Source organism: Lissotriton helveticus, chromosome 12 (genome assembly GCF_964261635.1).
Source record: "Lissotriton helveticus chromosome 12, aLisHel1.1, whole genome shotgun sequence".
Classification (NCBI taxonomy): domain Eukaryota; kingdom Metazoa; phylum Chordata; class Amphibia; order Caudata; family Salamandridae; genus Lissotriton; species Lissotriton helveticus.
This window is the reverse complement of record NC_136073.1, coordinates 278,495,287-278,520,230: the sequence shown is the minus strand read 5'-3', so window position 1 is coordinate 278,520,230 and position 24,944 is coordinate 278,495,287. Positions and strand designations below refer to the sequence as shown.

Here is a 24,944-nt window from a genome sequence, read left to right as displayed (position 1 = left end):
TCAGTGTGTGATTAAAAACACATTATAAGCGATCACAGAGTGGACAATGTTGCAATTAAGTGAAGCTGGAAAGGAAAATCACAAAATATAGAACATCATGCAGGTTTGTTCCAGCATATCATGGAAGAGCATACTACAACATATAATTCAAGATTGATGAATAAACTCATGCTCATAATAGTCCCATTTGTTTAGAAATCTCCTCATGTTCGTTTAATCCCTGGCTTACAGAGTTCAGAATATGGATCCATTTACACTCCTTTCTATTGAGGGCAGAGGTAATGGAGCCACCACGTGGGTTCACATTGATTTTTTCAAGTATACGCCAGCGTATACTGTCTGGATCATGATTCTGGCTAACAAAGTGATCGACCATGGGGGCCCCCTGGACTTTACAGCGGATTCTACTCATATGCTGCAATATGCGAGTCTTAACATTCTGTGTTGTTTGGCCCACATAAGGTTTTCCACATGGACACAGAACGATGTAAATGACGTTCGAGGTATTGCAATTTGTCAAGGAGGGCAATGTGTATGTTTTGTTGTGGTGTGAGAAAGATGGTCCATCAATGCATAGCGGGCATGCTTTGCATGTGCTGCATTTGAAGTGTCCTTTCACTGCAGGCAGGCCCAGTTGATCCCTCAGGGTGACTGGTTTTGGGGGTGCCAGACATGCTTTTACCACGTTGTCCTTTATGTTCCGGCCTCTTTTGAAGGCAAATAACAGGTCTTCATTGGTATTGATCTCTGATGCAACCAGATTCCAGTATTTCTTTATTGTTTTCTTCATGATGTTGCTCTTGGAATGAAATGTAGTAACACAGACCAGATTGGGGGAGACAACTTTCTTCTCTTTTGGAGCAAGCAACTCCTCTCTTGGATAGTACCAGGCTCTTTTTTTGGCACGTTTGAGTAATCCCAATGGGTAGCCTCTTTCGCGTAGGCGGTTGGTAAGTGTCTCACACTCTTTGAAGAAGTCTGTTCTTTTTGTACAGTTGCGTCTCATACGTAAGTATTGCCCGAAGGGCAAGTTGTCACGTAGATTACGTGGGTGATTAGAATCATATTTTAAGAGGGTGTTTCTCTCTGTAGGCTTTCTGTAGAGGTCACAAATGATCAGTCCATCCTCAACCTTAAATAGGAGATCCAGAAAGGCAATGTTCTTTTTATCGTAGTTCATCGTGAACTGGATATCGTTGCATCTGGTGTTCAGCCAGGTGAAGAAGTCTTTTAAATCAGCTTCAGTACTAGTCCATATCATGATCACGTCATCAATATATCTTTTCCATATTGATATTGAGTTGACGTATGGATTCCTTGCTGTGTATAGATGTTGTTCCTCATATTGGTCCATATATAGATTCGCTAGGCATGGTGCATAGGTCGCGTCCATAGCCACTCCCTTGCATTGAATATAGAATTGCTGCTGGAAAACGAAATAATTGCGTTTCATCGCAATCTCCAAGAGATTGGTAAGGAAATCCGTTGGTATCCAGTGCGGCGATGGCCGTTTATCCAGTACATCACGTATGGTATTGATTGCCTCATTTTGGGGTATGGATGTGTATAATGAGGCAACATCCAATGTCACCATGAGTTGAGTGGCTTCATCATAGGGTTGGCCTTCCAGTAGTTGGATGATATGCATTGAGTCTCTCACATAAGATTTGGTTTCCGCTACCAATGGTTGGAGAAAATGATCTATAAATTGATTCACAGGTTCCAAAACGGATCCACAGCCGGAAATAATCGGTCTCCCTGGTGGATTATCCATCCTTTTGTGTACCTTTGGCAGGGTGTAGATGGTAGGAATGCGGGGTTCCTTTTTAATTAGGAAGTCTCTTTCAGGCTGACTCAGGAAGCCTTTTCTGACACCATCGTCCACCAAGGTCTCAATCAAAATTCTGATACTTGATGTTGGATCTCTCTTGGTTGGTTGGTAGCTTTCTTTTACGTCGAGTTGACGTTTGATTTCGGCCACATAATCATTGGTGTTTTGTAGTACCACCGCTCCTCCCTTGTCCGCAGCCTTGATGATGATAGAGGTATTGCTGCTAAGGCCTTTCAATGCAAGGTTTTCATCCTTCGTGATATTATATTTGATGTAATGCCTTTCCTCTAAACTCATCATCACCTCTTGCATGACTATTTGTTCAAAAGCCAGTATTCGTTGGCCCATACAGTGGGCGCCAGGAGTGAAGGTAGACTGTGGTTTGAATGGCGTGGCTGCTGTTTTTGGGGTATAGTCGTTCTTGCCAAAGTGGTATTTGAGCCTAATCTTTCGGAAGAATTTTTGTAGTTCCAATTTAGTTGTGAAAGCATCTGGTCTGCTGGTAGGAACAAATGATAGTCCTTTACTGAGAACACTTCTTTCAGCCTCAGAGATGCAGTGGTTAGACAAGTTAATGATGGGATCTGTAGGGGGAATGTTGGTTTGGACAGAATCTTTCATCACAGCGGGATGTTCAACGACCGCTAGTGTTGGTTCTCCTCTGATTGTTGTTATGATTTCCTCTGAAGTATTCACAACATCTATTTCCCCAGTCGGTGTTTCTACCATCAATGTGTTGGTGGTATATTCTTCTCTGGTTTGAGTTATCATTTGAAGGTTCGTTTCTTGGTGGAGATATCTTTCCCCAGTCGGTGTATGTCCCATCACTGTGTTGGTGGTGTTTTCTTCTCTGGTTTGAGTTACCATCTGTAGGTTTGTTTCCTGGTAGAGATTTCGCCATGAACTTCCGGCTGGTAGAATCTTACTCTTGTGTTCCCTCTCGCCGCTCCTCTCGGTTTGTTCCATGGTCTTCTCGGCGTCCAACCTTGATGGGCAGTGCCGCCTCGGTTGGATTGGCGGTAGCCTTGGTCTAAAAAATGCTCTGGGGCCTGAGGTGGTTGCCTGCTGGTAGAGGCTCCCTCTTGTTCGGATTCCGAGCCGCTCCCTGCTGATGAGTCAGAGAAAGTTGCGAACCTTCTAGGTCCTTGTCTGTTTCTATTTGTGAAGAAACCTTGGTCGTCTTGCTGGTAGTATTCGTCGGCAAGATAGGGATAAGTGACTTTTTTATCGTAATTACGGATATCTTTGGTGAGTTTATCCAATTTTCTGTTTAATGTCACAGTGTTAAACTCAGCCAGAGTTTTTTCAGCTTTTCCAATGCCTCTTTGGCGTTTGTAAGTGCCCCGTCTTCAAGTATCTCTTTCTTTAGATCCGCAATTTCTTGTGTTAGTTTTTTCACATAGTCTATGGCTGTCTCCACCCCTAGCACCATCCAGTGCCTGGAGCAGTTATTGGCCACAAAACTGAATCCTTCCCTGAATTTTGGCACGTCGATGAAAATGCCAGGCTCGTTTCTGACTTGTAAGCCCTTGGGAATTATATTGGATGCCAGATACTTGGTGAGGACGTGCCCATGCAGGCGAGAACGGATCAATTTATTTTCTAGTCTTTCTATTTTCAACAATTTTTCATTAAGTGTTACATCAGCGGTTGATCTATCTGAACCTAAGAGGAAGCTAGAAGAACTTTGCTCTTGTATTAACTTCGCTATGTATTCTTCACTGTATGAAAGAGTTTCTTTGTCAGACATTATACGATCTTAAGTATTTGTACATTGAGAAAATTTACATGAGAGAAATGAATCAACAACAAATGACCCTCGCAAGTCAGCACTTGCAAAAGAATGTTTTACCAAAAAGGGGTAACCCTGTGTCCCTCAGAACCTGGGTAAGTATGATTAAAGACAAAAAAGGTTCTGTCGGGTGAAGGAATAAATTGCTTTTGAGTGAAGGCTAGGTTAGCTCATAACACCATATAACCAATAAGAATGAGAAAACCTCTCTGACAACAGATATAGTTCAAAACTTTTATATAAGAAACAACGTCACATTTAAACACCGGAATTACTTCATTCCATTTCAGTTTCAATCATATGTGAAAAGTGACTATTGGTGAGCAAAGTGAATAGTGCAACAAATTCAGTGACACTTATTTACAATTATATACAAAGTTTATACACGGAAAAATGGGCGGGGGGAAAAGATTTTTGGCGGTCAGAGTTCTAAGTTAATACTCCAAGGAGACAGATGGTAACTGTGCCCGTTCCCGGAGGTTTCTTGACCAGTATTGTGCGTCGACGTTTCGATCCTAGTGTGCCCCGATTGGTGGTCACGCGGATCTTTATCAAGACCGGGGGGAGGGGGGCCTGGAAGAGATTAAAAAGGGGGGGTGTCAGAGAGGTATGGATCATTTATTTGTGCTGATACAATCTGGTGAGTGCATTATACTCACAGGGGGGGGTTCTGGATTCACAGGAGGCAAATGTCACACACTGTAGGGAAAGCCAATAAGTCGATCTGGGAAAAAGGTAACTAAAATCAGTCCATTTTCAAAAACTGACAAATCAAGCGTTTAGACAGGTGCTGTGTGGGAACATGCAATGCTTGCATGCAGGAAGTGATCACATCAGGAATCGAGTGATGTCCTGACACTCAAGTTATTGTTTATGTCAAATAAAATAATTTACCAGGAGAAGCGGCATTAAAAATAACCAGCGCTCAGGGTTTGGTTTACGGGCTGCAAATTATAAAACCACCGGTCGTGCAGGATTATTAATTTACCAGCGCTCATGGTTGGGTTACAAGTTATATAAACGACCACCAGACGCGCATGAGGAAACAGCAACACTGAAGCGGAATTCGTGAGCTGACCAGTGCCTAAACCGGGTATGGGGAAAACATGCTTGTGTTCTGTTGCGAACACCCCTAGTGCTATTCAGATGGCTTACCCAAGAAACGAACCTTCAAATGATAACTCAAACCAGAGAAGAATATACCACCAACACATTGATGGTAGAAACACCGACTGGGGAAATAGATGTTGTGAATACTTCAGAGGAAATCATAACAACAATCAGAGGAGAACCAACACTAGCGGTCGTTGAACATCCCGCTGTGATGAAAGATTCTGTCCAAACCAACATTCCCCCTACAGATCCCATCATTAACTTGTCTAACCACTGCATCTCTGAGGCTGAAAGAAGTGTTCTCAGTAAAGGACTATCATTTGTTCCTACCAGCAGACCAGATGCTTTCACAACTAAATTGGAACTACAAAAATTCTTCCGAAAGATTAGGCTCAAATACCACTTTGGCAAGAACGACTATACCCCAAAAACAGCAGCCACGCCATTCAAACCACAGTCTACCTTCACTCCTGGCGCCCACTGTATGAGCCAACGAATACTGGCTTTTGAACAAATAGTCATGCAAGAGGTGATGATGAGTTTAGAGGAAAGGCATTACATCAAATATAATATCACGAAGGATGAAAACCTTGCATTGAAAGGCCTTAGCAGCAATACCTCTATCATCATCAAGGCTGCGGACAAGGGAGGAGCGGTGGTACTACAAAACACCAATGATTATGTGGCCGAAATCAAACGTCAACTCGACGTAAAAGAAAGCTACCAACCAACCAAGAGAGATCCAACATCAAGTATCAGAATTTTGATTGAGACCTTGGTGGACGATGGTGTCAGAAAAGGCTTCCTGAGTCAGCCTGAAAGAGACTTCCTAATTAAAAAGGAACCCCGCATTCCTACCATCTACACCCTGCCAAAGGTACACAAAAGGATGGATAATCCACCAGGGAGACCGATTATTTCCGGCTGTGGATCCGTTTTGGAACCTGTGAATCAATTTATAGATCATTTTCTCCAACCATTGGTAGCGGAAACCAAATCTTATGTGAGAGACTCAATGCATATCATCCAACTACTGGAAGGCCAACCCTATGATGAAGCCACTCAACTCATGGTGACATTGGATGTTGCCTCATTATACACATCCATACCCCAAAATGAGGCAATCAATACCATACGTGATGTACTGGATAAACGGCCATCGCCGCACTGGATACCAACGGATTTCCTTACCAATCTCTTGGAGATTGCGATGAAACGCAATTATTTCGTTTTCCAGCAGCAATTCTATATTCAATGCAAGGGAGTGGCTATGGGCGCGACCTATGCACCCAGCCTAGCGAATCTATATATGGACCAATATGAGGAACAACATCTATACACAGCAAGGAATCCATACGTCAACTCAATATCAATATGGAAAAGATATATTGATGACGTGATCATGATATGGACTGGTACTGAAGCTGATTTAAAAGACTTCTTCACCTGGCTGAACACCAGATGCAACGATATCCAGTTCACGATGAACTACGATAAAAAGAACATTGCCTTTCTGGATCTCCTATTTAAGGTTGAGGATGGACTGATCATTTGTGACCTCTACAGAAAGCCTACAGAGAGAAACACCCTCTTAAAATATGATTCTAACCACCCACGTAATCTACGTGACAACTTGCCCTTCGGGCAATACTTACGTATGAGACGCAACTGTACAAAAAGAACAGACTTCTTCAAAGAGTGTGAGACACTTACCAACCGCCTACGCGAAAGAGGCTACCCATTGGGATTACTCAAACGTGCCAAAAAAAGAGCCTGGTACTATCCAAGAGAGGAGTTGCTTGCTCCAAAAGAGAAGAAAGTTGTCTCCCCCAATCTGGTCTGTGTTACTACATTTCATTCCAAGAGCAACATCATGAAGAAAACAATAAAGAAATACTGGAATCTGGTTGCATCAGAGATCAATACCAATGAAGACCCGTTATTTGCCTTCAAAAGAGGCCGGAACATAAAGGACAACGTGGTAAAAGCATTTCTGGCACCCCCAAAACCAGTCACCCTGAGGGATCAACTGGGCCTGCCTGCAGTGAAAGGACACTTCAAATGCAGCACATGCAAAGCATGCCCGCTATGCATTGATGGACCATCTTTCTCACACCACAACAAAACATACACATTGCCCTCCTTGACAAATTGCAATACCTCGAACGTCATTTACATCGTTCTGTGTCCATGTGGAAAACCTTATGTGGGCCAAACAACACAGAAGGTTAAGACTCGCATATTGCAGCATATGAGTAGAATCCGCTGTAAAGTCCAGGGGGCCCCCATGGTCGATCACTTTGTTAGCCAGAATCATGATCCAGACAGTATACGCTGGCGTATACTTGAAAAAATCAATGTGAACCCACGTGGTGGCTCCATTACCTCTGCCCTCAATAGAAAGGAGTGTAAATGGATCCATATTCTGAACTCTGTAAGCCAGGGATTAAACGAACATGAGGAGATTTCTAAACAAATGGGACTATTATGAGCATGAGTTTATTCATCAATCTTGAATTATATGTTGTAGTATGCTCTTCCATGATATGCTGGAACAAACCTGCATGATGTCCTATATTTTGTGATTTTCCTTTCCAGCTTCACTTAATTGCAACATTGTCCACTCTGTGATCGCTTATAATGTGTTTTTAATCACACACTGAAGTATTGAATTACTGTTGAATGTGTTTTTTAATCACACACTGAATTATTGAATTACTGATATTTGTTCCCTAAACCACACGATCCTTTCTTGCGCGCCAACAGCCGTTTGACACAGTTCCTAGCGCGACAGGTAACAGCATTCGCGTTGCCTAGTTACCCAGGGGCCCGCCATTCTCACCCAATGATGGCCTAGCACAACGCCGGCTCTATGACGCACCACACTGACGTCACGGCGTTGCTATGCGACCGACGTGCTTAACGTCCTCGCGCCCAGTATCTCCATTGATCGAGCAACCGCGAACAATGACAGTCGGTACCCTGCTCTTCTGAAAAGCGTTTCTCCACTTTGGGTACGCCATCTGAATAGCACTAGGGGTGTTCGCAACAGAACACAAGCATGTTTTCCCCATACCCGGTTTAGGCACTGGTCAGCTCACGAATTCCGCTTCAGTGTTGCTGTTTCCTCATGCGCGTCTGGTGGTCGTTTATATAACTTGTAACCCAACCATGAGCGCTGGTAAATTAATAATCCTGCACGACCGGTGGTTTTATAATTTGCAGCCCGTAAACCAAACCCTGAGCGCTGGTTATTTTTAATGCCGCTTCTCCTGGTAAATTATTTTATTTGACATAAACAATAACTTGAGTGTCAGGACATCACTCGATTCCTGATGTGATCACTTCCTGCATGCAAGCATTGCATGTTCCCACACAGCACCTGTCTAAACGCTTGATTTGTCAGTTTTTGAAAATGGACTGATTTTAGTTACCTTTTTCCCAGATCGACTTATTGGCTTTCCCTACAGTGTGTGACATTTGCCTCCTGTGAATCCAGAACCCCCCCCTGTGAGTATAATGCACTCACCAGATTGTATCAGCACAAATAAATGATCCATACCTCTCTGACACCCCCCCTTTTTAATCTCTTCCAGGCCCCCCTCCCCCCTGTCTTGATAAAGATCCGCGTGACCACCAATCGGGGCACACTAGGATCGAAACGTCGACGCACAATACTGGTCAAGAAACCTCCGGGAACGGGCACAGTTACCATCTGTCTCCTTGGAGTATTAACTTAGAACTCTGACCGCCAAAAATCTTTTCCCCCCGCCCATTTTTCCGTGTATAAACTTTGTATATAATTGTAAATAAGTGTCACTGAATTTGTTGCACTATTCACTTTGCTCACCAATAGTCACTTTTCACATATGATTGAAACTGAAATGGAATGAAGTAATTCCGGTGTTTAAATGTGACTTTGTTTCTTATATAAAAGTTTTGAACTATATCTGTTGTCAGAGAGGTTTTCTCATTCTTATTGGTTATATGGTGTTATGAGCTAACCTAGCCTTCACTCAAAAGCAATTTATTCCTTCACCCGACAGAACCTTTTTAGGTCTCGCCTGTCGATGCGCATGCGCATCGAGCAAGCGAGACTATAGGGGCTCATCGACTCTTTATCTAACTTGCAAGGAATCGTGGCGATTCCTTGCAGTGCCCGTGACTTTTAAGCTCAATGCGCATGCGCATTGAGCTTAAAAGCGCGTGCACATGGCCCCAGCCGCCTGCCTTGCCTACTCTCCCGCCCCCTCACTTCTTGATTGCACGGCCGCTAGGCCGTGCCTCCCCTACTCCTCCTCCTACTCTCCTCCCCTCCCGTCTGTTCCCGCAATCCTCCCACACCCCCGCTCCGCCCCCTCACTCTCTCTGCCCGCCCGCTCTCCACTCCATCAGGCAGCCAGCCGCACTTCTCCCACACCCCCGCTCCGCCAATAAAAACATGTTAAAAGACACTTTGAAACCATTTTCCTTGCAACGTTGGAAGTGGGTCGATATTGGTGATCTTTTTCTCAAACCAAAATTCAGAGGGAAATGAAATTCCTACTTTTAACGTGAAAGCGCGTAAACTTCAGTTTGCGGGTGCTAACCGCATTAGTTCAAATTACACGAAGGTCGAAAGGGGAAAAGGTTGCACATCCCTACTTGCTGAGCAGTCTTGTGAGCGGTCTTCCTCGCAGTCGAAGTCCTCCGGTAAGTCCAATGCAAAGCCCTCCCCTTCCCGCCGTGTCGCATTTCTCCTCCCCCCTCCCCTCTCCTCCGTCCGTTCACTTCATGAATTAGCATTCAAACACACAAACTTCCAGGAACTTTTTAAATAAGCAACGAGTATATTGTTCCTGACGTTTACATTTCATTATGAATTTAAATCACAGTATCTAGCGGATAGTCCAGGCACTTTTTAAACTGCTCAAACCACCGAATTTCATAAGCATTTCGCCTTGTTGTGGAGATCTGGGCACCCTCTAGCTGGATTCTTTTTACATTCAGACCATTGCATTGAGTTGTTTAATTGTGTCTCAGCTGTATGCAGTTTTCTTATATGGACCGCTTTTTAGCGTAGATTACGGTCTAGTTACCCATTCAATATGGCGCATAAGCTTAGTCCTCTTTTCATGCGCATGCAGGAAGCGCATTCAGGAGGTACAGGCTAATTAAATTCAGTCACCCGCGGATTTTCGTTTCCGTGCTTTTCGCGTTTTTCGTGTTCAGGAGACAACACCACAGGCTGCTTTCGACTGGTGAGTAGAGGATTCTAGAAGTGCTTACTCTTGACTGGGAACTCGGCAGGCATCTCCAAGTTTTAGTGCGGGTAAACTTATCGCATTTACGGTCTTTTTACAGAGCGTGTTACTCAATGAATAAAGATCGTGTTGAAAGGAACCCCACGCTACCTTTCATCTTTGGTGAGTCTGTTTTACGATTTTTGGTAACTCTAATTGAGAAACGCATTCGAGAACAGATGTTGATATCACCAAGTCTTACAGCAGACACACTCACAGTATTACGGTCTTTTTACGGAACTGGTTTAAGAATGAACATACAGCGTTTTTAAAGGGATTCGCCTGTGCCCTACACCTTCGATGAGTTGTGTACTGAAATTTCACGTAGATGCAAGTGAGAAACGCGTTGTGTACAACATGCAACAGCATTTTACATTTAGAGTGCTCTGTTCTATGATTGCAGATTTGAACAAACTTTTCGCCTTCATACTATTTTGAACAGTATCGTGACATCAGAATTTTGAAGTTCCTTCGTTCTTGGTATCATGACTGAGTCGCATGTAGACGCATACATAAAAGATTGACATTGAGCAGTGTGCTGCAAGGCAGCACATGGTTTCATGCTGTTAGTTATGTGGGCTGGAAGTGTTACTGCACGTCTTCTCCCACAATGGGCGTGTTTTGTGTGCTCATGGTCTTATATGTATGTGCGCCTAATACCATAGCAGCCTGTCGTCGTTCTTTTTCTCGTACCTTTTGTGTCACCCTCACTCACCCCCACTCACCCTCAACCCCTCACCCTCAACCCCTCACCCTCCCTCACCCTCATTCACCCTCAACCCCTCACCCTCACTCACCCTCACCCTCACTCACCCTCAACCCCTCACCCTCACTCACCCTCAACCCCTCACCCACCCTCAACCCCTCACCCTCAACCCCTCACCCTCAACCCCTCACCCACCCTCACTCACCCTCACCCTCAGCCTCACCCTCACTCACCCTCAACCCCTCACCCTCACTCACCCTCACTCACCCTCAACCTCATGCTAAAGATTTACAAAAAAACCTATTAACAATTCTAAAAGCACTAACTCTAATGCTGCGAGACCTATTGCATTTCTAATGCTTGTTTGTCTTTAATCATACTTACCCAGGTTCTGAGGGACACAGGGTTACCCCTTTTTGGTAAAACAGGGATGTGAGAAAAGCACAGCTAATCACTGGGTTTTAAGGAGGCCAAGTACCTCAACTCACTTCCTGGCCCACAGCAAGCACCGTGCTACAACACACTTAAGCAGGATTTGATAGGCACCCATTTTCGTTATGAAATGAAGCAGAATGAGAAAGCTCGCTTAAGCTACTGCACAGGTGAAAGAAAGGCGTAGCTGAAAGCTGCCCGGAGCACTTTTCGTTCGTATTCAATGGCATCTCAGTCGGGAATCTGGGCATCTCATGTTCGAGCTGCATCCATCGCCAGTCCTATCAGCTCAGTTGACTGCAAACAACAATCATTGGAGCTATCAGTGTGACGTCATGGGGGCATAAACCTCATGTGTGGTTCAAATTCTCTGTAGTAACGCACACGCGTTGGTGCTTAAAGAATTGTGAATGACACTGGGAGCAGGATCTGTTTAAATTGCCACACCACCCCTGAAAAGAGACTTGCAAAAATAATTTCAGTGTTTTAGGAATGTATGTAAAAAAAACATAAAGGGACTTTCCAACAATCCTTTGAAGGCACGAAATGCATGTTTCACAATTAAAGTGAATTGTGTTACTAATGCTTAGCTTTTTTTAAATACACACCGACTAGTTACTGCAGGTTGTAAACGACAGTGCTTAATAAAGGGCACAAACTGCCCGCTGACAATGGGTATGAGATTGCTGTTAAAATAGTGTCTGACACCAGCTTCTAACAGCGCTTCGCACTCTGGGACTCGAGGTTTTGAATTTAGCATTATAAAAGCGTAGGGCTAATCATCCCAGCATTTAAGCACGGCACATTGTGTAGTTGGTATATACGAAATATTCTGCCCGTATTAGGTTTCCCCTATTACCATTCGCTTGCGAATGGAATATGCGAAAATTCAAGGGCTTGATCGACTAGTGAAACCACTGCGGTTTCACTGCGGTTTCTTCACAGTGCATGTGAGGTCACGTGAACACAAAAGCGGGTCACGTGACCACACAAGCATGAGCATCTCTCTAATCCGCCTGACCCCACCAGGCTCTCCCGCCCCCATCCGGCTTCCCTCCGCGCATCTGCCTGCCACACTTCTCCCCTCGCACGCATTGACCGCCCCCCCACCCGGCTTCCTCTATTCCTCACCCTTGCTCGTTGTTGCTTCCCGGGTGTTTACTTTCTTCAACCATTAAGTCCTGCCGCCCGCAGCTTGTTGTGTTTGCCACTTCTTGTTTACCATCGCGCTGTAACTTTTAAATATGCTCATCTCCATTCCCCATCGCGCTGTAACTTTTAAATATGCTCATCTCCATTCCCCCTCCTCACCCCCCTCTCTCACCTACAGCAGGGACGCTCACAAAGCGGGTGCATTCCTAATTAAAGAAATCTACTTGGACGCTTCGTCCTTTCCCCTCCCTCACCCATCTATATCTCTCTAATCCGCCTGCCCCCACCAGGCTCTCCCGCCCCATCCGGCTTCCCTCCGCGCATCTGCCTGCCACACTTCTCCCCTCGCACGCATTCCCGCCCCCCCCCACCAGGCTCTCCCGCCCCCATCCGGCTTCCCTTGTCTCCCTACCCGCAGTTTAATCGTGGTAAGTTTGTTGGTGTCAAGAGCTTAGAATCCCATGTTTGACTCTCGGTATGATGCCATAGCTTGTTTCCTTAATTTCAATCATTATGGCCAGTTGTTAGACTACTAGTTCCATGATGCAATGCCCCCCTCACATTATCTGAATCTACAAGTTAGGTCCGATGCGAGCTTTGTTAAACTTCCGCATAATAAGTAGAGCTAATTGTAATACTAGGGACAGCTATCTAATCACTCATTTTGTATTTCTTATGTGTATCACAGTGTTTGGCCTAGTCCCGGTTCTGAGGAAGAACCCTTAAAGAAATTTGGGGTTCTGAAACGCTTATATGCCAGCAACTTTTTTCCGCTTTTGCCTGCCTCTTTCTACTTTGTCTGCCCCGGCACCCTTTCTTCGTGCTTCTTTCCCCTCTTTATTGCCGACTGTTCATTCTTTTCCCTTTATCCTCCTTCGCTACCACTTTTTTATTCCTTCTTTACGTCGCTACATACCCCATCCCTCTCTCCGTCTTTTTATCTTCCTAGTCTATTTATTGCCCCCTCACGCTCCGCTGTCTCCCTTCCTTCCTTATTCTGTCCTGTGTCTCTTCCATTTGCTCTCGCCGTGTGTTGTAATTAGCACGACCGTGCACCTCCCACCTCCTTTCCTACCACTCTGTCTAACTCATTCTCCCAAGCCTAACACAGGCTCTCTCTCACAGACCACCCACCCCCTGTCTGTGTAATACAGACCTACGGGAATATGTGTGTAACATATATGGTATGTGGTCTCACACTGCCTCCGTGTCTCACAACCCCCGTGCCTGCGTTACAGTCGTCTGTCTCTCGCCCACCACTCTTCTCTACATTGTTCGTCAGTGTCTTGAAAATCTGTAGCTAAGTCATCTTACATTTCTGAAAGGCGCAGTTAGAAGGAAGGTAAAAAAAACAATACCTGCTTACCATTACAGTTGTACAAATGTAACAATTCTGACAACACTAGGTGACCCAAAATTGCAAGAGTCGCCTGACCACCTTCATATTACTGTTTTCGTAATAGTGTATTGAATTGATAAACAATTTGCTCATGCGCTTTTTTAAAGAAAGACTGACAATGCCATGAGCGATTCCGGAGTTGGGAGCACAACACTGACCTCTTCCGCCGTATCGCCCCACTGCATCATGGTCTGTGCAGTTCAAGTATTTCCAGGAACGGTTCAAAGTTCAATTTTCAAAGTATTTCACCTCAATCGGTGCAAGTAAGTACTTGTATCTAGATCATCTCTAGACACGAGCCTAGCTCGTGTTTCGGGATTGATTCCCTCATCAGTAGAGATAGATTCGGGGTCGCAGAACAGGTTGCCAAACTCCCGTCATGGGCCTCGTTGCCCCTCTGGCGCACAGGTGCATCTCCAACAAGCTCGTCAGCTATTATGGCTACCGGGAGCCATTAAAAGGGGATTCCGGAGTTGGGAGCACACCACTGACCTCTTCCGCCGTATCGCCCCACTGCATCATGGTCTGTGCAGTTCAAGTATTTCCAGGAACGGTTCAAAGTTCAATTTTCAAAGTATTTCACCTCAATCGGTGCAAGTAAGTACTTGTATTTAGATCATCTCTAGACACGAGCCTAGCTCGTGTTTCGGGATTGATTCCCTCATCAGTAGAGATAGTTTCGGGGTTGCAGAACAGGTTGCCAAACTCCCGTCATGGGCCTCGTTGCCCCTCTGGCGCACAGGTGCATCTCCAACAAGCTCGTCAGCTATTATGGCTACCGGGAGCCATTAAAAGGGGATTCCGGAGTTGGGAGCACACCACTGACCTCTTCCGCCGTATCGCCCAACTGCATCATGGTCTGTGCAGTTCAAGTATTTCCAGGAACGGTTCAAAGTTCAATTTTCAAAGTATTTCACCTCAATCGGTGCAAGTAAGTACTTGTATTTAGATCATCTCTAGACACGAGCCTAGCTCGTGTTTCGGGATTGATTCCCTCATCAGTAGAGATAGTTTCGGGGTCGCAGAACAGGTTGCCAAACTCCCGTCATGGGCCTCGTTGCCCCTCTGGCGCGCAGGCGCATCTCCAACAAGCTCGTCAGCTATTATGGCTACCGGGAGCCATTAAAAGGGGATTCCGGAGTTGGGAGCACACCACTGACCCCTTCCGCCGTATCGCCCAACTGGATCATGGTCTGTGCAGTTCAAGTATTTCCAGGAACGGTTCAAAGTTCAATGCCATGAGCGAGCACGGGCACAAATTAAGCTGTGCTCTACCTCAACCCTCCAAAAAAGGAAAAACACAACCAAAACCTTCGGAAGCTGCCACTAATGCCCCGAGGAGCGTGAAAAACCGACAATGGCCTTCAGAAGGGTTACAGCTCTTCCTAATAACCAAAACTCTATCCAGCATTGGCATTACACACAACAGACCTATAAGTACGTGCACAGCCACCTACCATAACAAGAGACAATAGCGAAGTAAGAAGGTTCAACAGACAGGCTCAAAGATCAGTACTCCGTAGTAACAAGAAGGTGACATGTGGCACTTAACAAATTAACAAAATGTAAAATAAATAAAGATGGAGGCAGTGCCAGCTTGAGAACCTGTATGAGGAGCCATATAGTAGCCAAATGTGTTCTCCCACAACCTCAAATATCTGTCTGCCCCACCCCCCTCTGACCAACACAAACTTACTCACACATACAACAAGCACTGGCGTTGCCAATAGGTTTCGCATTTGGAAAGTTGGAGCTATTGGTTTTGTAAATGACATTTTATATTTATAAATTGTTATTGACAATGCCAATAACGATATATAAATATAAAATGTCATTTACAAAAACCAATAGCTCCAACTTTCCAAATGCGAAACCTATTGGCAACGCCAGTGCTTGTTTTTTTGATGCATCGGCTTGCTCTTGGGGCCAAAAGAGACCACTAGCTCGTCTCTGCCCATCACTTCTTAGTCGTTTTTGTCGCCAATATACTGCATTAAGAGCCGAGTAGGATGGCATCACGTCCAGTCACGCTCGAAACCATGAAACGACATGAAAATTATGAGGCTGAGCTCCACTGAGGCTCCAGTATAATAAGAGACTACCCGTGGAAGAAACTTTTCACGCCGTACGATTCAATTGTATCATATCAAATTCTTTCAACAAGCAGGGCAGACGCAGATACTCGGTTTTTCATCTCAACCAAACCCCCAGTGCCATTAATATGTGTACATCACCTCTGTAATCCTGCCCACCAAAGAGACAGCGATAGAGACTGGTTCTTTTAGCCGACGCCTTCCGTCACGTGAAGCACGTCGTCACGTTTTGATGACGTTCGTTGCGCCCCTTTCAACTTCAAGCTGGGCAAAAAAATGCAAAGCGGTGTGTGTCTGGTGGCTTGTGCGAGTTAATCAGCGCACGGACAGTTCGGACCTAACTAAGCGACCGGGTTAGCCGTGAGCGAGGGTGTGTGGGGACCCGCAGCTGCCGGCAGATTATTTGTCAGGACAATACGTTTGTTCTACAGTACACAATTGGTCACGAAGAGGCTGCATTTTAAAATTACAGGGTTAGGACACCTGCTGCAGAGTAATTTTGAGAGAACTATAACAGCGTTAAGATAACTAGAGGTTTACTCAGTTCTGTGTTTTCTCCAGTCACACCTTTGACTCCTATAGCAGCATAGAGGGTTAATGTACCTGCTACAAAGCACACTGTGTAACATCCAAATCACAAATTCATATTTTATTTAGATAAGTAAAGTGTGCTACTGGTTTTGATACTGAGATCATTTTGCTACTTGCACTTCATAATTTGCAAGCCTTCTAGTATAACACACTGATCTATTTGCCGATATCTAGGAGCTGCATGCAAATTGTGAATCGTGGGTTTAGATTGTTATTGCTTTTTTCTCTATCTGTTGTTATTTTAAGATTGGGTTTCTCTAGGAAGTAATAAAGTCTTGTTAGTACAGACCCACACAATCACCACATTACGTTTTATATCCCCACATTGTGTTTTTCCTGATCATTCACTCGTAACACATGTCTACAAATAATATGTGATTGCTACACCTAATAATCCTTTTTGTCTTATCTAACATTTCCATTACATTGATTTACACACTTGTATGATTTATTGTGCCTATGTATGATATAAAGCGCTCTTACACCCTACACTGGTATGAGTAGCGTTATAAAAAGGTTTAAGGGGGGTGATAGTGGGTGTCATTTAAATCAATATTTGATTAATTACTCATGCAGATAGATAAATCTTGCATTCTTGGATTGCAAGTACATCGCTTACATAGAGATTTGAACAAAGTTTAAAAACTGCCTTCCAATAGTTTATCTTAACTACCTGTGATGTGGGAACACGCTGCGTGCCATTGTTTCCTTCCATTACATTGGTGTTTAGTGTGAGAAGTTGGCCTGGTATATGATATTCACTATTCTAGTGAGCACCTTGCACCAGTCCAAACAACCCTTATGGTGATGGTTGTAAAGTCAACCTTATAGACCAGCTATCCTAGTGGTGGCATGACAAAAGCAGTCTTAGGCTAAACTCAAGAGGGCATGTGAAGCCAGCTGTTTTACCATATGCAAACCTTTTAATACCAAATGAAAGGACGCCACACAGGTTATATATTCAAAATATATATGTATTTATTTCTAAATAGGTCCCCTTAACTCTTTATGAGCACAGGAGCACAAGCGTATAACAAGTAACTTAATATATCATACAAAAGTTGCACAAATATGGATAGGCCCTGGTGGCCCGTAAAACCATATACTAAAATAGTGGTATAAGTACCACGTCACAAACAATGGTAAGGCCTAGGGCCTTGGGAATCGCTGGGGCTACACTGGACTAACAGCAGTTAGGACGTGGGAGGCCCACAGGATGCGGGTGCAGTATCTAAATGCACACGCGTGCACCAATAGAAGTCAATGGGTGCGTAAAGTTAGAAAGTTGCAGATTTGGAAGTCTTCCGACTAGACTAGAACTTAACCACTTAAAACTAGGACACTAGGGATGTAAATCTCTACAGGAGCACCGCAGTACTCGCTGTTGGCGGTGTCGGATCTCGATTCGGAGTCAACAGGCCTTGGCAAATGCAACCCACGCAGGAATCGAAGATGGCTTCTGGATCAGACCAGCAAGGTCTGATGGGCTGCTCCTTTTCAGGGGAGCAAGGGCCAGTCTGGAGCAACCAGACCAGCATTGGAAAATCAAAGGTTCATCGTCATAGAGGCCACTAGCCAACGGGCAAGTGATCGGACAGACGCGTTGAGCAGGAAAATGCAAAAGGGCCCCACGCAGCACTCGGTGAGTGTGGAGAGGTGATTTTCGGTGCAAAGGATGCTCGGGGCTGGGGCTTCTCAATCCCCAATGCACAGCTTCGAGGGTGCCTCAGGAGCTGCACAGAAAGCACTTCGCTGGCTTTCCAAGATGGCCGGTCCCACGTCTCGCGTCGCCTCCACGGGTCTCAGCTTTGCTGTGGCTGTGGATCGGACTGTTGGATGTCTGGAAGTCAGGGTCTTGTCAGGCTCTGTCGTTCGAGCTCCGGCGGGAGCAACAACAAAGCAAACCGTTGAGCGCTTGATGGTGCCTGCTTGCACAGGGTGGTCACTCCTTGACCACAAGGGAGATTCTTCAGTCTTCTACGTCGAGTAGGATGTCGAAGGGTCCAGAGTTTCGTATCAGAGTTTCAGTCAGGATTATCTAAAGTCTAAGGACACAGCTCCTAACTTTATTCCAAACCAAGGGGCTGGATTACCTGCTAGGTCCCTCCTATGGGTGGGACCCAGGAAGGGGGTGGTTACACCCCTTTCCCTTTGTCCAGTTTCGCGCCAGAGCTGGGGCCGGAGTGCCCCAGCACCGGTTTGAACTGGACTATGCATGGGACACCTTGTGTGCCCCAGGCAGTGTCTCGTTTCATTCAGCCCTCCCTGCCCCAATCCACTATCTCCTGTCTGGGGTGGTGCTAGCACCTCCCTGTGACAGGAAACCTATTGTAAAAGCCTCCCTCGCTGAAAGGGATCCCAGCAGCAGGAGGTCAGACTTGTGTCTGTGGCAGCAGCATCCATTTTGTGATGCTGAGGCTCTGGTTAACTTTAACCGGGATTAATGGAAGTAACATGTCTTCTCCCTCTAGAAGGGTGGAATGCTACCCCCGTCGCCAGAACTGGCGAGAGGGTAGTATTCCAAAGCGTATGACACCTTACACGACATGTTTTGATAAAGCCAAACCAAAGTTAGCAATAACCGCGAGGATTATAATGCTTTTAAGAGTATATGGTATTGCAATATCCTAGAACAGCTATAAGGACATGGTTCCAAAAGCTGCAGACAGGCTCAGCTCATGCTAGAGCACCATCTCACATAAAACCAAGCACTCTGCCTCCAGGATTGTTAAGGCCTGCCATAGGAGTGACTTATAGGTGCATATGTGTCCAGATAAGGTTAGACATAGGAATACTATATCTAAGCAAGGGGTGTTTACACAACCTTGCCCCAGCTGAGTGATCAGCCAGTTGTGTCAGTTTGGATGGCCAGCCAGGGGTGGCAAAAGATATGCTGCAGCCCCTGGTAGGCCTTGGGTGCACCTATGCCCTGGGTACCTATAGTACACTATACAGGGGCTGATAAGGTGCCTCAATATCCAATTAGTTATGTACCTAGGGTACATGGAGTCCATTTTACAGAGAGCGGTAGATAGCCTGGGGCCCCGATTAGCAGGATCCCAGGCCAACTAAGTCGAAAACCAGCTAAACTCAAGGCAAAAAATCTGGGGTAACCATAGTCAGGTATCCACCTTCCTACATTTAGGTGTTAGGCTTTAGAAGGGTCCCAGCCAGGAGGACCTATGGGCCTTTAAAGTAGGTCTTTGATTTGCTCCCAGCTTGATGGTAAAATAAGAAAGCCCCCTAGCTGCCTTCACGTTGCTGCACTAAACTGAATGCAGACAACGTGCATGCGCATTTGAATTATGTTCTGGTGTCAGAATATAACACCAGGGCAAATTCAGTATGTTTCTCCGGAGGTAAATTGCTGCCAGAATCAGGATGAAGTGGGTTCCCCTACTTTCCAGCAGTAGTCTCAGGGTATTTGTAGCACCAAACTGAGTTATCTTCGAACCAGGAGAGGCTCTTCGAGAAGCAGCTGAGGAGCTGGAGTGTTGCAGAGGAGGTCTGGATCCTGGCCTATGTAAGCACAGGCAACTGGACCTGCAAAAAGAGTACACATTGGCAACGAGCAGACATATTAATGCCCAATTATATAACAGACTAACAAATCTGCTATATAAGCATAGAATGTCAGACACATTTGGGTTGTTTTCATGGAGATATACAATATATTAATGTTTCCCAGGAACTTTTTAGGGCACTCAACATTTTGAAGCATTGCACATTTTAAAGCTCATTATTTAGGAAATTTTGCACAGCACTTTTTGGGGCTTATATATAGTAACTGCTGCATTTTAATGATGGCACACTGGGGTGCTGGGCTTACAAAACCACGTGCACTTAGCCATTTTCTTGCTGCTTCCTGGCTCCGGTTATTGACCACTCTTTTCTACTATGGTAGTCTTTTAGTGCATCCCTAGTGCTGGCGTAGTGCGTTTCCAACCATGCAACAGCTGCAACTGACCATTCAATGGTCATACAAAACTGTCTCCTATAATTTACAACATGAATATTCAAAGCATTGACATCATCATTAACCAAAGGTCTAGCCAGCAGAATAGCAAGCCAACGCTACACATATTCTATGTCCAGAACATAAAAGAAGTGTAAAATATAATTTACAGCAACAATTGATACTGAAAAACTAACCGTGGAATGGGGTGTGTTGTGTTGCTTATCAACAGCCATTGGAATGCAATGACTCTACATCGGACTTAGAATGTTCGCATCGGGGGCACTAAACATCCTGTCATGAACTTATAAACAGGGCATAACTGTAAATGTGACGGTGTCATAAGTGTTACACCAAAATTATCCACAACAATTATGTTCATTTTCACACATAGTAATCAAAGGAAGGGAGGACTCCTTAAGGATACAATAAGGGACCAGGGGAGAAAAGATTCAAGAATTCAACAGGTCCAATAAGACCAACTCTTGGGACCCTTCACAGTAATACCCTCGTAACTCAAAAATGGCAACTCTATCTACACAAATACATGATTACACAGTACAAGGAATGGTGAAGCCAACAAATATAAAGGAGCAACATATGGTCTGTTAAAAAATAAACAGTTTATTACAAATTAATAAAATCACAGGTAATACACATCAATAAAATGCCTTATGTTAGAATTATTTCTGGATCTTTTTTGTTTAAGGAAAAAAGTTGATCCTCATCCACATCTAAAATCATACAGGGTCAGGTTATTCACAGTATATGCAGTATATAGAAAAACACAATTATCAAAGATGTCCAATTTATCAAAAGTTGTCGTTATTCACAATATCTGCAGTTAAAAAAATCACAATTGTCAAAGATGTCCAATTAAAAAGTTGTCGACGCAGCGTTTCGGTGTATTATGATATCACCTTCATCAGGACAAGACAGTTCTATACAATAGAAAACGTACAATTAGAGACATTCATCACAATGATTTACACAAGGTATTTTTTCACACAAAAAAGAGAAACACTTTCCTTATATTATCAATGAGGTACTTCATATTATCACCATAATCATAGGACACATATTTTACATAATAGAGGGCATTGCTGTACTTAAATAGTTTACGAATTTGAGTTAAGTTGGGTATAACTAGCGGGTAAACAATTTGGAGTGGCTGACTATCACTCACAAATAGCTGAGCTCGATTGCTTCATATGCATACCTGTGGGTATTGGTTGGACCTCTCGTCTTAATTGGAGGTGATTTTATTGGTGTATCTCTATAGAAAAAAACTCTGATATGGTCTGTTTGGTATCACGTTCCTTTCTGTGTAGGGACATAAAATTTTGTGAAATAACCAAGCATTCATGGGGCCAGGTCTCATCTATTTACATGGGAAGATAATGGCCATGTTTTACTCATAACATTTAAAATTACCTGTCATGTTCAGGAACCCAGTGATGAGGATGTTACTGGAGGGGAGCCACCGCTTGTTATTTGGGGTTAGTTACCTATAACAAAATGCATGCGCTTAACCACCTGTTACTCTTTATGATCCTGGTACAGATACAATTATTTTTAACCATTCTACTCACCCGCAATATAGGATTACTACAGCGTGACTGGGTACTTATAATTCTCATTCAGCGCTGAGTTTTCGTTCCTCGTGTCTTTCTTCAATTAGACCTGCGAGGAGTTATAAAAATTATATCTCTTTTATTCTGTGGTATCTCTCTCATCTTGTTCTTTTAATACGCATCAATTTGATTAGTTTACAGAGCCTGCTATGCTAGTAACTACTATTACAGTTAGTTTCCACATTAGAGATCTATCAGCTTAGGGTGTCGGTTTACGGTTGAATTTAATGGTCTTTTGCTGACCCACCGTTTGTAATGTATTACTCCCAATGAAAACCTTTCCTTTGGAAACATACTTTTCTGTAAACATCCTTTGCCTAAAGTGTTTCCTTCTACCCGTATTTGTATTCTTAATTATCCATATCGCAATGACGTGTGTTACTTTTTTTGGGTGATACAATTAATCATATCTGTATTAGCTTAAGAGCAAATGCACGGCTCGGCAGACATTTCCACCATGTGGTATAGACTGTGACGGCTACGGGTCGATTTATCATTCCGCCTCACGTCTGGCAGAGGCAACAAACATGTAATACCAAGTTGCCGATATTCAGTTAAAACAAATGCACGGCTACAAAACCCTTTACATAATGCCGTGTCGAGCATGATGGCTCCGGGTCAGTTTATGCTAATACACCACGTACGGCTAATTACCCAGTACCCAGTCACGCTGTAGTAATCCTATATTTACAAAAATGAGTAGAATGGTTAGAATGGTTAAAAATAAACGTATCTATACCAGGATCATAAAGAGTAACAGGTGGTTAAGCGCATGCATTTTGTTATAGGTAACTAACCCCAAATAACAAGCGGTGGCTCCCCTCCAGTAACATCCTCATCACTGGGTTCCTGAACATGACAGGTAATTTAAAATGTTATGAGTAAAACATAGCCATTATCTTCCCATGTAAATAGATGAGACCTGGCCCCATGAATGCTTGGTTATTTTACAAAATTGTATGTCCCTACACAGAAAGGAAAGTGATACCAAACAGACCATATCAGAGTTTTTTTCGATAGAGATACACCAATAAAATCACCTCCAATTAAGACGAGAGGTCCAACCAATACCCACAGGTATGCATATGAAGCAATCGAGCTCAGCTATTTGTGAGTGATAGTCAGCTACTCCAAATTGTTTACCCGCTAGTTATACCCAACTTAACTTCAAATTCGTAAACTATTTAAGTACAGCAATGCCCTCTATTATGTAAAATAAGTGTCCTATGATTATGGTGATAATATGAAGTACCTCATTGATAATATAAGGAAAGTGTTTCTCTTTTTTGTGTGAAAAAATACCTTGTGTAAATTATTGTGATGAATGTCTCTAATTGTACGTTTTCTATTGTATAGAACTGTCTTGTCCTGATGAAGGTGATGATATAATACACCGAAACGCTGCGTCGACAACTTTTTAATTGGACATCTTTGACAATTGTGATTTTTTTTAACTGCAGATATTGTGAATAACGACAACTTTTGATAAATTGGACATCTTTGATAATTGTGTTTTTCTATATACTGCATATACTGTGAATAACCTGACCCTGTATGATTTTAGATGTGGATAAGGATCAACTTTTTTCCTTAAACAAAAAAGATCCAGAAATAATTCTAACATATGGCATTTTATTGATGTGTATTACCTGTGATTTTATTAATTTGTAATAAACTGTTTATTTTTTAACAGACCATATGTTGCTCCTTTATATTTGTTGTCTTCACCATTCCTTGTACTGTGTAATCATGTATTTGTGTAGATAGAGTTGGCATTTTTGAGTTATGAGAGTATTACTGTGAAGGGTCGCAAGAGTTGGTCTTATTGGACCTGTTGAATTCTTGAACATTTTCATACATATTCATTAACACATCTGGGTTTAGTGATCATGCTTACAAACCTTATTCACTTACCATTGTTCACGAAAGGGGTTCCACTTTAACCTCCGATGCTGTCACCTGATCCTCTGCCTTCAACTCTTGCACCTTCTGACTAGAATTCCCTTCCTCCTTGCAATGTATGCCTCTTTTTGCATGATCACCCTCAAACCTTTGGACTGATGCTGCTGGGTTTTCAACTCTAAGGTGGACAGTCCTGCCAAACAGGCCTCAGTGCCAGTACTCTAACCCTTAAAAACATGTATAACTGGTTTACCCACAATTTATATAAGTTAACTTATCAGTCCCTCGTATATGGTACCAGAGGTACCTAGGGCCTCGAGTTAAGTGCCCCTCGTTGACCTCAGCACTTATTGTGCCACCACAAGTGTGACGAAGCAAAATATGACTCCCAGCCTGCTGGCAGAGCAGAGCTGCTTTCAACTGCTAGCTCAACTTTGGCATTTAAGCCAAGGGCAAAGCCTAAACCTCATTTTTTTATATTTATAAGTCACTCCTAAGCCAGGCCTTCTGAATCCTAAAGGCAGGTACCATTCTATTAAAAAGAGGGACATGTTTTATTAACCTTATATTAAAACACTATGTTGTCGTTTTTACTGTGAAAAGGCTAATCACCCTATTGGAGAGCAGGGAGTTACACGCTGACCCCTCAGCAGTGCTAACATCCAAATGGGCCTGCTAAATATGATACATCAAAGTATCGAGATAATTGCTGCATTAAACCAGACTTGTTGCTCAAGTTGAATTTAAGGTAAGTTTGTGCACAAATAGCAACTTTAGAAAGTTGCCCAAAGTTTCCAGTAGCCTTTTACGGTTGCACACAAGCCTTTGTCCTCAAGACAGCATTCTGCTCTCCCGGGAAAAGGTTAGAACCACTCTCAGGAAAAGGAACTAAGGATCTGCAGAGAATAGAGGGTTGACCTTCAGGCAGCATGTTGAGGTTGGTGCCCCCCTTGGTGGTGCTACTCTTTTTGATCCTTCGAGGAATCGTTTTACCACCAGAAATATGAAGAGGCTTTTTCCTGTTGTACCTCTGATGTAGGCCACTATTGCAGCCTGGTAGAC

At 43.8% G+C, this 24,944-nt stretch overlaps 1 protein-coding gene across 1 annotated transcript in view; it reads right to left on the bottom strand.

Annotated features, from left to right (window-relative positions):
• Window positions 1-16,004, bottom strand: part of ADAT1 (adenosine deaminase tRNA specific 1) — a 121,416-nt gene extending 105,412 nt beyond the window's left edge. Inside the window, exon 1 of the mRNA XM_078669208.1 lies at window positions 15,942-16,004. The gene's annotated coding sequence lies outside the window, so the exon portion shown is untranslated. The remainder of the gene's footprint in view (window positions 1-15,941) is intronic.
• Between the last annotated feature and the right edge of the window lie 8,940 nt (window positions 16,005-24,944).